Source organism: Pinus tabuliformis, chromosome 1_1, assembly GCF_031772625.1.
Source record: "Pinus tabuliformis cultivar Carrire ecotype Pingquan chromosome 1_1, CPIR1, whole genome shotgun sequence".
NCBI lineage: Eukaryota > Viridiplantae > Streptophyta > Pinopsida > Pinales > Pinaceae > Pinus > Pinus tabuliformis.
This window is the reverse complement of record NC_142297.1, coordinates 767,126,669-767,136,886: the sequence shown is the minus strand read 5'-3', so window position 1 is coordinate 767,136,886 and position 10,218 is coordinate 767,126,669. Positions and strand designations below refer to the sequence as shown.

Genomic DNA, 10,218 nt, shown 5'->3' with positions numbered 1-10,218 from the left:
CGGTCAATAGCAAGGTGTGGTAACGTTGGCAATGTATGTAGTACCTCACACCTGAGGTAGTTGTTGGTATAGCCCGCGAAGCCCCAACCACCATATTCTGATGTTATATTCTCTATGTCAAGGTAGTCCGAGATGTCAAGGTGGTAGTTCGAGATGTCAAGATAGCCCACCAAACCTACCAAACCTACCAAGATAGACATAGTAACCCTACCAAGCTAGATTCATTGACCAGGTAAGTCGATGTATGTATTAGCCCCTCTTACTTAAGACGAGGGAAGCCCAAGACCTTATATACTCATCTTGAGGGGCATGGCATTTTAGAGGGGGGGTGCCCTAAGAATAATTGTTGGAATTGTAATTGCTGGAACCTCATAAATGGCACCTAATCAATGGCATTGTATAAGCCTTTCTCTTACTTACGAGCCTTCTCTCTCTAATGGCCTTCTCTTACTTACGAGCATGTCTGCTAGGCAGCACGTGCGCCAGACGCCACACCGAAAAGCCTTCTGTAGGGCGAGGTACACTGATCTCGGCGACGGACAGATAGAGTTTTAGACCATAAAGGGTACTCGCGGAGAAGACTAGAAAAGGCACACAGATCAGCCTATTATATGATATTGGACGGATTTACAGGTAAGCCCAGATCGATAGCGAATCAAGGAATGAACATGGGTAAGCTTAGGTACACTGATAAACCAACCAATCCAGTAAAACGAATAAGCCCATTAGCCCTACTCAACCAACATAAACCCCTACCAATAGTAGTTTCAGCAGCAGGGAAGGCACAACCAGGAGCACCAATAGAGGAAAAGGTAGCAGAGACAAAGACTATTATATTCTATTTCAACAACAGTGGAGGCAAAGACAACAGTAGCTAGTTGCAGTTGTTCCAGTTCCAATTGATCTAGTCAAAGCATATTATATAGGACCCAGTTTATCCATATCCAGAGGTTCAACACTCACTGAACAGGAAAGCTTGCATTCAAGGAAGACGAAGGATTACTCGACCAAAGGCCCGGTAGGGTGAGCCTGCCGAACTCTCGACTATAAGGCCGCCATCGGCTCGACTAAAAGGCCCGTAGGGACTCGGCTGAGGTTACGGGGTCGAGGAGAGGCCCGGTAGGGTGAGGGACGAACTCTCGACAGTAGGCCGCCATCGGCTCACTATTCATATGGTGAGGACCGGCAAGATGCGTAAGCATGCTCGACTGTTAAGGAGAGGGGCTCGACTGTCAAGGAGAGGGATAGAGTCACTCACTATTCATATGGTGAGGGTAAGCCTGCCAAACTCTCGACCCCCGGGCCGCCATCGATGGAGTCACTCACTATTCATATGGTGAGGGTGCGTTAGCACACTCGACTGTCCAGGACCTTTAGGTGCTCGACCATAAGGATGCGTAAGCAGGCTCGACTGTTAAGGAGAGGACCTTTAGGTGCTCGACTGTTAAGGAGAGGGAGAGGAGAGGGATTCGATCCAGCCGCAGGTTCCCCTATGGCTACCTTGTTATGACTTCACCCCGTCGAAGACCCCACCGTGGTATGCGCCAATAAGACCACCCCAACCATAGTGGACCACACTAGTGGAACATATATAGATAGGGTGATCATTGGTCTGATGCTTCGGGTGAAATCAACTCCCAGGGTGTGACGGGCAGTGTGTATAGGGCTCGGGTACATATTCACCGCAGCATGCTGATCCGCGATTACTAGCGATTCCAACTTCATGTTCTCGAGTTGCAGAGAACAATCCGAACTAAGGCAATCTTTTTGGATTCGCTCCGCCTTACGGCCTTGCTTCCCATTGTGATTGCCATTGTAGCACGTGTGTGGCCCAGCCCATAAGGGCCATGCGGACTTGACGTCATCCCCACCTTCCTTCAGCATATCACTGGCAGTCTCTTGTGAGTGCAGCACGCACTTGCCTTCATTGGAGTGTGATCAATCAAAAAGAGGCGCTTGCCTCCGAGAGTTCACTTACTCACCCTCGCCCTTGAGAAGGGGTGATGACATTGATCTGTTAGTGCATGTCTCAGCAACACAAAACGAGGGTTTCGCTTGTTATAGGACTTAACCAAACATCTCACGACACGAGCTGACGACAGCCATGCAACACCTGTATGAATTTTCACACCATCCCGTTAAGGACAGCACACTTGTTCATATGTCAAGGGCTAGTAAGGTTCTGCGCGTTGTATCGAATTAAAACACATGCTCCACTGCTTGTGCAGGCCCACATCAATTCCTTTGAGTTTCAGTCTTGCGACCGTACTCCCCAGGCGAAGTGTTTCACACGTTAGCTGGGCCCCTGATCCTAATCCTACCTAGTAGGCAGGCAGACCAAGGACGAACACTCATCGCTTACGGCATGGACTACCAGGGTATCTGATCCTGTTTTCTCCCCATGCTTTCGCACCCCAGCGTCAGTGGGGACCCAGAGAGCTGCCTTCGCGGTTGGCGTTCCTTCTTATATCTTAGGATTTGATCCCTCCACACGAAATTCCACTCTCCCCTATCTCACTCAAGTGAAATGGTCAAGAAAGCACCCCGCCAGTGTTTTGGCGATTTTCACTTTCCACCCTTTTCACCGCCTACGTGCCCTTTACGCCCAGTCATTCCGAATAACACTTGCCCCCCCTGTATTACTGCGACTACTGGCACGGAGTTAGCCGGGGCTTCTTCCTCGAGTCCTGTTGTAATCGAAACTCGACGAAAGAGCTTGAAAAGCGACAGTGCCCTTCTTCACCCACGCGATATTGCTGGATCGGGCGTGAGCCCATTGTCCAATATTCCCCACTGCTGGCCCCCGAGGGAGTCTGGGTCGTGTCTCAGTCCTAGTGCGGCTGATCATCCGAAAAGACTAGCTAAGCATCATTGGCTTGGTCAGCCTTTACCTAACCAACTACCTGATACTACGTGGGCTCATTGAACAGTGTGAATTAGCTTGCTTTATGAATTATTCAGGATTTGGAGTGAACTATTCGGTAGATTCCCACGCGTCATGCACCCGTTCGCCACTTTGCTTACTGTGCCCCACGCCCAGCGCACCACTCGCATATCATTTGAGTGAGTGAGCACGCACTAGGAGGGGGCCATTCATCTTGCCCTTCTGCCCCCACGTGGATGGATGGGGAAGCAAGCCACGTTCGACTTGCATGTGTTAAGCATATAGCTAACGTTCGTTCTGAGCTAGGATCAAAATCTTTTTTTGAGTATGATCTATTTTGAGCATCAAATGCCCCTCACCCATATGAATGAGTGAGCGACCCTTAAATAATATAGGGCCTTTTGAATTCCGGCAGCCTTCATATTCATATACTATATATGTCATTACGGTCATGATCGAATTCATGACGATCTCCCTGCCTGAATGAGATAGGTAATTACGCTTTAGCAGATCATGCATATATTATATATGTCATTATGCTATTTTGAGAGATCGAATTGTGAACTTCTTCCATTTCTTCCAGTCATTCATTAGATATGTAATTACGCTTTAGCATCGTATGGGATCTCCGCTTATTCGATCAAAGCATAAAGCAGCCTTGAGCAATATATAAACCCCCCAAGGGGAAGTCGGAAGGTGAAAGAAGCAGGACTCGAAGGCTGGGCAACACATCTCCCCCCGTGGGCCGGACAAGATCTCCACGTCATTTTCTTTCTTCAATTGGCAAAGCATATCTGGTACAGCACAGGTAGTTCGTTCGTTCGCCCGTCCGTCAGTTAAATCCGTGCCAACATCAACAAGAATGGCCAACAAACAATGCCCTACTGGAAAGGCAAAGGAACGCTCTGATCGGATTTACTTATTAGTCTGCCGAGTTGGCTGGCCGGTTAGGAGCGGCCAAAGGCAAATTCTTAGTCTTCTGGGTGGGGGAGCACGCTTGGATAAAGAGTTTGTGATTCCTTCTAAGAACCCGCAGGGCAACACAGGAAGGATATCAGCCTTTCGAACCTTTAGAACAGCAGCTGTTTAAAGAGCGCTCTAGAAATAAAGAGCCCTGGAAAGAGTTTAAAGCGGAGCCCTTGTGAAAGAGTTTAAAGAGGAAGGAGCCTGGTTGTTTTAGATGAAGGGGTGTTCCATCTAGCCTCGGTTGTTATAGGGCCCTTGCTTCATAGAGATGACTGGTTGTTCATATAGCCTTGCTGACAGACAAATGGCGGTTTTTCCATTTAGTCTCCTCCGGTTGTTATAGAGCCCCTTTCCTATAGAGACCCTGGTTCATATTGATTGACGACTCCTTGGTCCATATAGAAAGACTCCACCGCTAGAGATCCCGATTGTGTTTGTTGTAGAGCGGTTTCGATCATTCAAAATAATACCTCCATCCCGCGGTAGCGTTCCTTCCTCCTTATTACCAATCCAGTAGGCAAGAATGCCAAAAATGCCTCATTCGTGTGGGCGGAGATTCTTGATTCCCACTGCCTTACTCGTTTTTATACCCGGTAAGGAATAATCGTTGTTATATATGTAATTATCCATCCATCATTCAATCCAGCACGACATACATTAGTAAATAGCTGGTCTTTTTCAGTATTATGAGCCCGTCTTAAGAGCCCCTGTCTTGCCATGGAATGGATCAATAAGCAAGTTTCCCCTCGTTATAGGGGCCTTCCCTTTAGCTAATTCGTTCATTCCTATTCCCTGCAACTTAAGGGTGTCCTGCTACGCCCGGACCAGATAGATTATATATAAACGGTAAGGTCATATATATATCTATAACTGAAGGTAGGGGCCTTTGCCGGTACATAACGTTACGGCTTCTTCTTCTGAGGCGGGTAAAGAGAGAAGAGAGGGGACAAGGCAGTGATTTTCCGGTACATATAATTATAACTGTAATTATAACTGTACATATATCGATAACTGTACGGCTAGGGGCAAGTCAATCTAGAGTAGGGTTGGCTCCTCTCAGTTCTCGTCCATCATCCACAAGTAGTGGATCAAAAGCAGAGCTATCTCCCCCTCTCTTGACCCGTTAAGGTAAGTGAGCCCATGAAGTTCTCCCTTTTCACCCATCCTAACTACTTGCTTTTCTTTTATCGGAACTATAGCCAGAACTGATAAGTTCGTCCTTGGGCATTTGCACTATGACTACCATCGTATTCCCTTTTCAAGCCTACACGCCGCTTTATGTCAGTTGAACAGCTCATTTGTGGGATCTCCGAACAGTTCTAGGAACTACATTACTTATTATATTCTATGGGAGGAAGGACCTGCTTGTTGGGTGGGTGGACGCTTAGAACCTTTACTGAGATTGAGGTACTGAGTGGCATTTGAAGACGTTATAACTGCTGCAACGAAGTGAAGCTAGTTAGTTCTTAACTCTCTCTTTCCTACCTATCCACTTTTACATCTAAGCTTAGCCCACCTAGACATAATTTTTTTTTTGCACCATTTATTGACCTGGCTGGGATTGCGGGAATGAATTTGGAGGGCATAATGAATGACTGGCCTCTCTAGGATTCTGGGATTGTTGCTTGCTGGTTGTTACTGGCACGCTGGGAGAAGAATTGGGCTTGCTGGCTTGCTTTGACGCTAGAGGACCGGGACAGACGCTCACGCTAGGCTTACTGGGCCATACGAACCCATTGCCAGACATACCGGGCATTTCATAGCGACGTAGAGCTAGCACCTAGGGAACACGCTTCGATCGACCAGCTTCAACATTATTATTATGCCCTTCGGGAGATCCAAGTAGATACTGCCCCATATTTCACATTTAAAGTCGAGACGACGGATGAGGTCTGAAGGAGATCTCGTCGAGACGAATAGAAAGAAACCCGGCAGGGTGGTAGATGTGTGGATCCAAGTGACCAAGAGACAAGGACGCTGGTGTTATTCAATAGTAGGATTATACCTTCTCTTTATTATACGTAAATACTGTGACAAAGCACAGGAACGCTTTAGTTATCAGTTCCACTATAGGTAATTTCATATATAATGAAAAGACAAAAACCTATACCTTTAGGTGGGGTTGTAACTGAAACTCCCCTGGCGGGTAGTAAGACTGATACCCTGGTAGGGTCCTTGTACATTGGTTCAATAATCTAAGATATAAATAACTAAACCTATACCCTGCAGGTACCTTAGGATCGGAACTTACACTTCCCTTTCAGATCAGAACCTCACCCTTTCTCTTCGACCCTATCTTTCTAACCTCTCCGCGCCACGGTCAAATGGCCTATCTCGTAGGATGCGTAAGCATGCTCGACTGTTAAGGATGTGTAAGCAGGCTCGACTGTTAAGGAAAGGACCTTTAGGTGCTAGACCAAAAGGACCTTTAGGTGCTCAACCATAAGGGAGAGGGAGAGGAGAGGGAAAGATGTTCAAACCTCCGCCTCCTTAAAATGCTATAATAGGAGGGAAAGATGTTCAAACCTCCGCCAAAGCATATATTCTCTATGTCATTATGCATGAATGAATTATATATGTCATTACGCATCAAAACCTCCGCCTCCTCTCCTCTCCTTATCAGTCGAGCCCCCTAAAGGGTCCTTAGATTGAGAGCCTGCTTGCGCCTCCTCTCCTTACAAGAATAGGAGAGAAAGATGTGAAAACCTCCGCCAAGCTAAAATGGCCAAATTAGTAGGATGCGTAAGCATGCTCGACTGTTAAGGCCGCCATCATGCCCCCCGGCAGGGTGAGGTACGTTAGTGACTCGACCTATGCCCCCCCACCCAATAAGTAAAATGAACGAACGCTCGACTAATAAGGAGAGGGCTCGACCAACGCCCCCCCACCAAATAAGTAAATTGAATTTGAGTGCTGAGTGAGTGATTTGATCGATGGCCAGTTGAGAGGGAGGGTCCTTCGGACGGACGGAAAGAGGGGGCCAGAGGAGCAGATATAACCCCGACGGAAGGAAGGCAGGCAGGGAGGGAAGGAGGTTAGAGTGAGTGCCAGAGGGGATTTCCCGATAGCCCGTGACCAGGATGGTGCTCTGAATTACCTGTTTTTTATCGATCCACCGTGTTCAGGAAGTTGTTGCCACAGCGAAGAAGGGGACTATCAATGGGGAATAATCACAGGATAAGTCAAAGTGAAAGAAGTGCCGACCCCCATTCAATCTCTTCTTAAATTCTGGTTGTATCAAATCAAAGAGGGCAGTTCCAATGAAGCTCTGGAGGAAGATTTAAATAATGTTTCCTGTGGACAATATTTTCCAGGTGCTTCAACTTCTCTATTGACCTTGGAAACTCTAAAATTAGAGTATCAAAATAGAACTCCTGCAATGTTCGACCTTTGAATCATAAACATAAATAAAAAATACATAATTATTATCATCTGCTAGTATTGTATGTTCATTTATGTTTACTTACCTGAGAATCTCTATGCCATAAAATTTTTAGGTCATGCCTGTTCATTTCTAAAACTTTTAAATGGTCCATGAGCATCCAAGAAGGATGCGAAGAGCAGGGACATTCATACCAACAGAGCCATACTGTATTTGGTGATCACGCCCTCCTGTTTTCATGAAAACAAAACACCCCCATTTTATTTGATCATTATAGGCATGGGGGCCCTTTTTTCATTTCATGTAGGCTTTGGGTGTGATCACTTTATTTCTAGTATAATATTCTTTTATTTACATATTTTGCCTAAGTTTGATTATAAACTTTGTAAACATCTTAGATTAATGAATAAAACATAGCCCCTGGGACCAAGATCTTCATTATTATTTATTAGTGGCTATATTTTTCAAAAAACTGGCTTTTAGCTTATAAAGAAGATGTGTCTTTTGATAAAGTGGTTCTAGTTTATTTGAGACTCACTTATCACATAACCCTTCTCCACTCACTTTTATTGGAAAAAAAAACATATCATAATCTTATATCGAAGCTTAAGTCCATCATGCATATTCGCAAACAAGTGGTTATTATATCAGAGATATTGGAGCCTTGACATCGGAGGAACTCTTTTAGAATTATCCCATAACAAAACTCGGATACATATGACATTGGCCCTTTATAATTATAAACATACATAAACTCTGAAATACATAAGTAATAGCCCTTTTAAAATATTCTGACATATTATAATAAGCATTATAGGAGGACCCCACATGCCACATCATACTCCACTATAGCATATCAGAGTATATATAAAAATAGATGAACTCTTAGTTTATATTAGATTAATATTAGATTATTTTTAAGTTAATATTAGATAATAGGGTAGTTGGACCCATTACCAGTCGGAACTACCATTTCAATGGAAAAGGAGCTGCTCTAAGTTCCCGAACAGGTGGTCTCCCGTAATGTTGACGGTGGACATTTTTGTTGATCAACATTTTTGGCACTAGAAGGAGGGCCAACATCTGCTTGGTTTCTTTAGAGATCTTATTTTTAAATTTTTATTTGATTTCAATGGCTCCTCTTAAGAGACCACTTTGGAGTTGATTTACTAGACTTCCACCTGATTTGATTCCAACTCGAGTAGCTAAACTCTTGTCAAAGGAGAAGTTTAATGGTGAAAATAATACCTCTACTTATGAACATGTTTATCAATTTATTTTAAATTCTAATCATTATGATCTTGATGAAGGTTTAATGTATAGATTGTTTACCCTTACTTTGGAAGGAATAACGAAAGACTGGTGCAAAGCCCTACTAGTTTATTTTGTATGCAATTCGGATGCTTTTGTAATTCTTTTCTTACACACTTTTCAGGATTACGACTTTGAAATGGTATGTGATCAATTGGAGAATATTTGTTGTTTTGAAAGTGAATCATTAGATAACTTTCGTATTAGATTCAAATTAACTTGTTCTCAATTTCAACCTGATTATTTACCTCCATAATTTCAATTAATAGGATGGTTTGATCAACTAACTTCTTTCCCTTGCATTCCTAACACATACGAAACAATTTCAAGCTTTAGTGAATCATCTTCAACTTCCATTAACATGACTGGAAAATGTGATATGGAGGAACTTGCTAAACATGATGAAGTTGTTGCAACCATATATGATAGATTTCTCCATTTAATTCATACTTCATATAGTGTTAATGATAATTAAGATTTATTTTCACATGTTAATGTAAGACAATCACCTAACTTGGAAAAATTTGACAACCGATTGCAAGAGGAATTTGTTGTCTTGAAATCAGAAAGTCAACAAACAGATCAGCAAACGCAAGTACCAATTGAAGAATTAGACAAAGCGCGCCTTGCTACAGAAATTTATTATTTCTGTCATGATGATCAAATTCAAAATTCAAGGCAACCCAATGATAATCTTCAAGTAAGCATGATCAGACAAACAAATAATAAATCTGAAATCTGTAATAGAGAGAACTCAAAGGATTCTACAAATAAAGAAATATTCAGGTTTATTGTTTCTAATTCTCATTTCTATCTTTATCCTAATATTTTTGTTGATAGAAATTGATGTCCTAGTTATTATATTTCAGAAATAAAATAAGTTGATACAAATGAATTGCCTTTAAATTTTCGACAGGATAAAGAAATACTTAATGATCATTCTTTCAATCTCAGGAAAAATGTGCCCAGTTCTTCTTCTTATTTTGATGTGTCTCATGGGAATGCTATAAATTTTAAGGAAAGTTGTGAAGTCATTTATGACAAATACGCTGATAATGAGGATATTGATTCATCTTATTCTTCATTAAATCCTCATAATCAAAGTAAAATATCATTTGAAAATGAAGAAAAATCTAGTTTTAAAATTGTCCCAATAATTTCTCATTTTCAATCTTCTAATCATTGTAATGATTTCATTGCTCAAGATTCCATCCCGACTTATGATTCTTATGATGATTGAATTGTCTTTTCTATTCCCAATCCATTATCTCATGCACAAGATGATGTCGATAACCATTCCAATTGCATTATTTTGGCTAAGTCTTGTAAAAAAAAACTTTTCAAGCTTGTCCCAATAGTGGTATAACAATAATTGTAATTATAGTATAAGTAGTAATTGGTTAGAATTTTCTTCTTCTTTTATTTTTCAACACTTTGATATTCTATGCTGGTATGTTAAATTGTTTAGCATTGCAGACATACATGGTACATTAACAAAAAGGGATAAGATTGAATTTTAGAGATTTATATATGAACATCAAGAGCCATTACTCTTCCCATTTTTTTTTATTTTCAGCTCATGTCAATTTTATTTTTCTTCTCAAAGGCATCACCAACAAAAAATTGTACTCTAATGTGTACCTTTACAATATGACCAGTGATCTAACACAATTGG

General features: G+C 42.4%; 1 pseudogene; it reads right to left on the bottom strand.

Moving 5' to 3' along the window:
* Positions 1 to 1,467: 1,467 nt before the first annotated feature.
* LOC149216277 (18S ribosomal RNA) lies at positions 1,468 to 3,203 on the bottom strand (annotated as a pseudogene).
* Between the last annotated feature and the right edge of the window lie 7,015 nt (positions 3,204 to 10,218).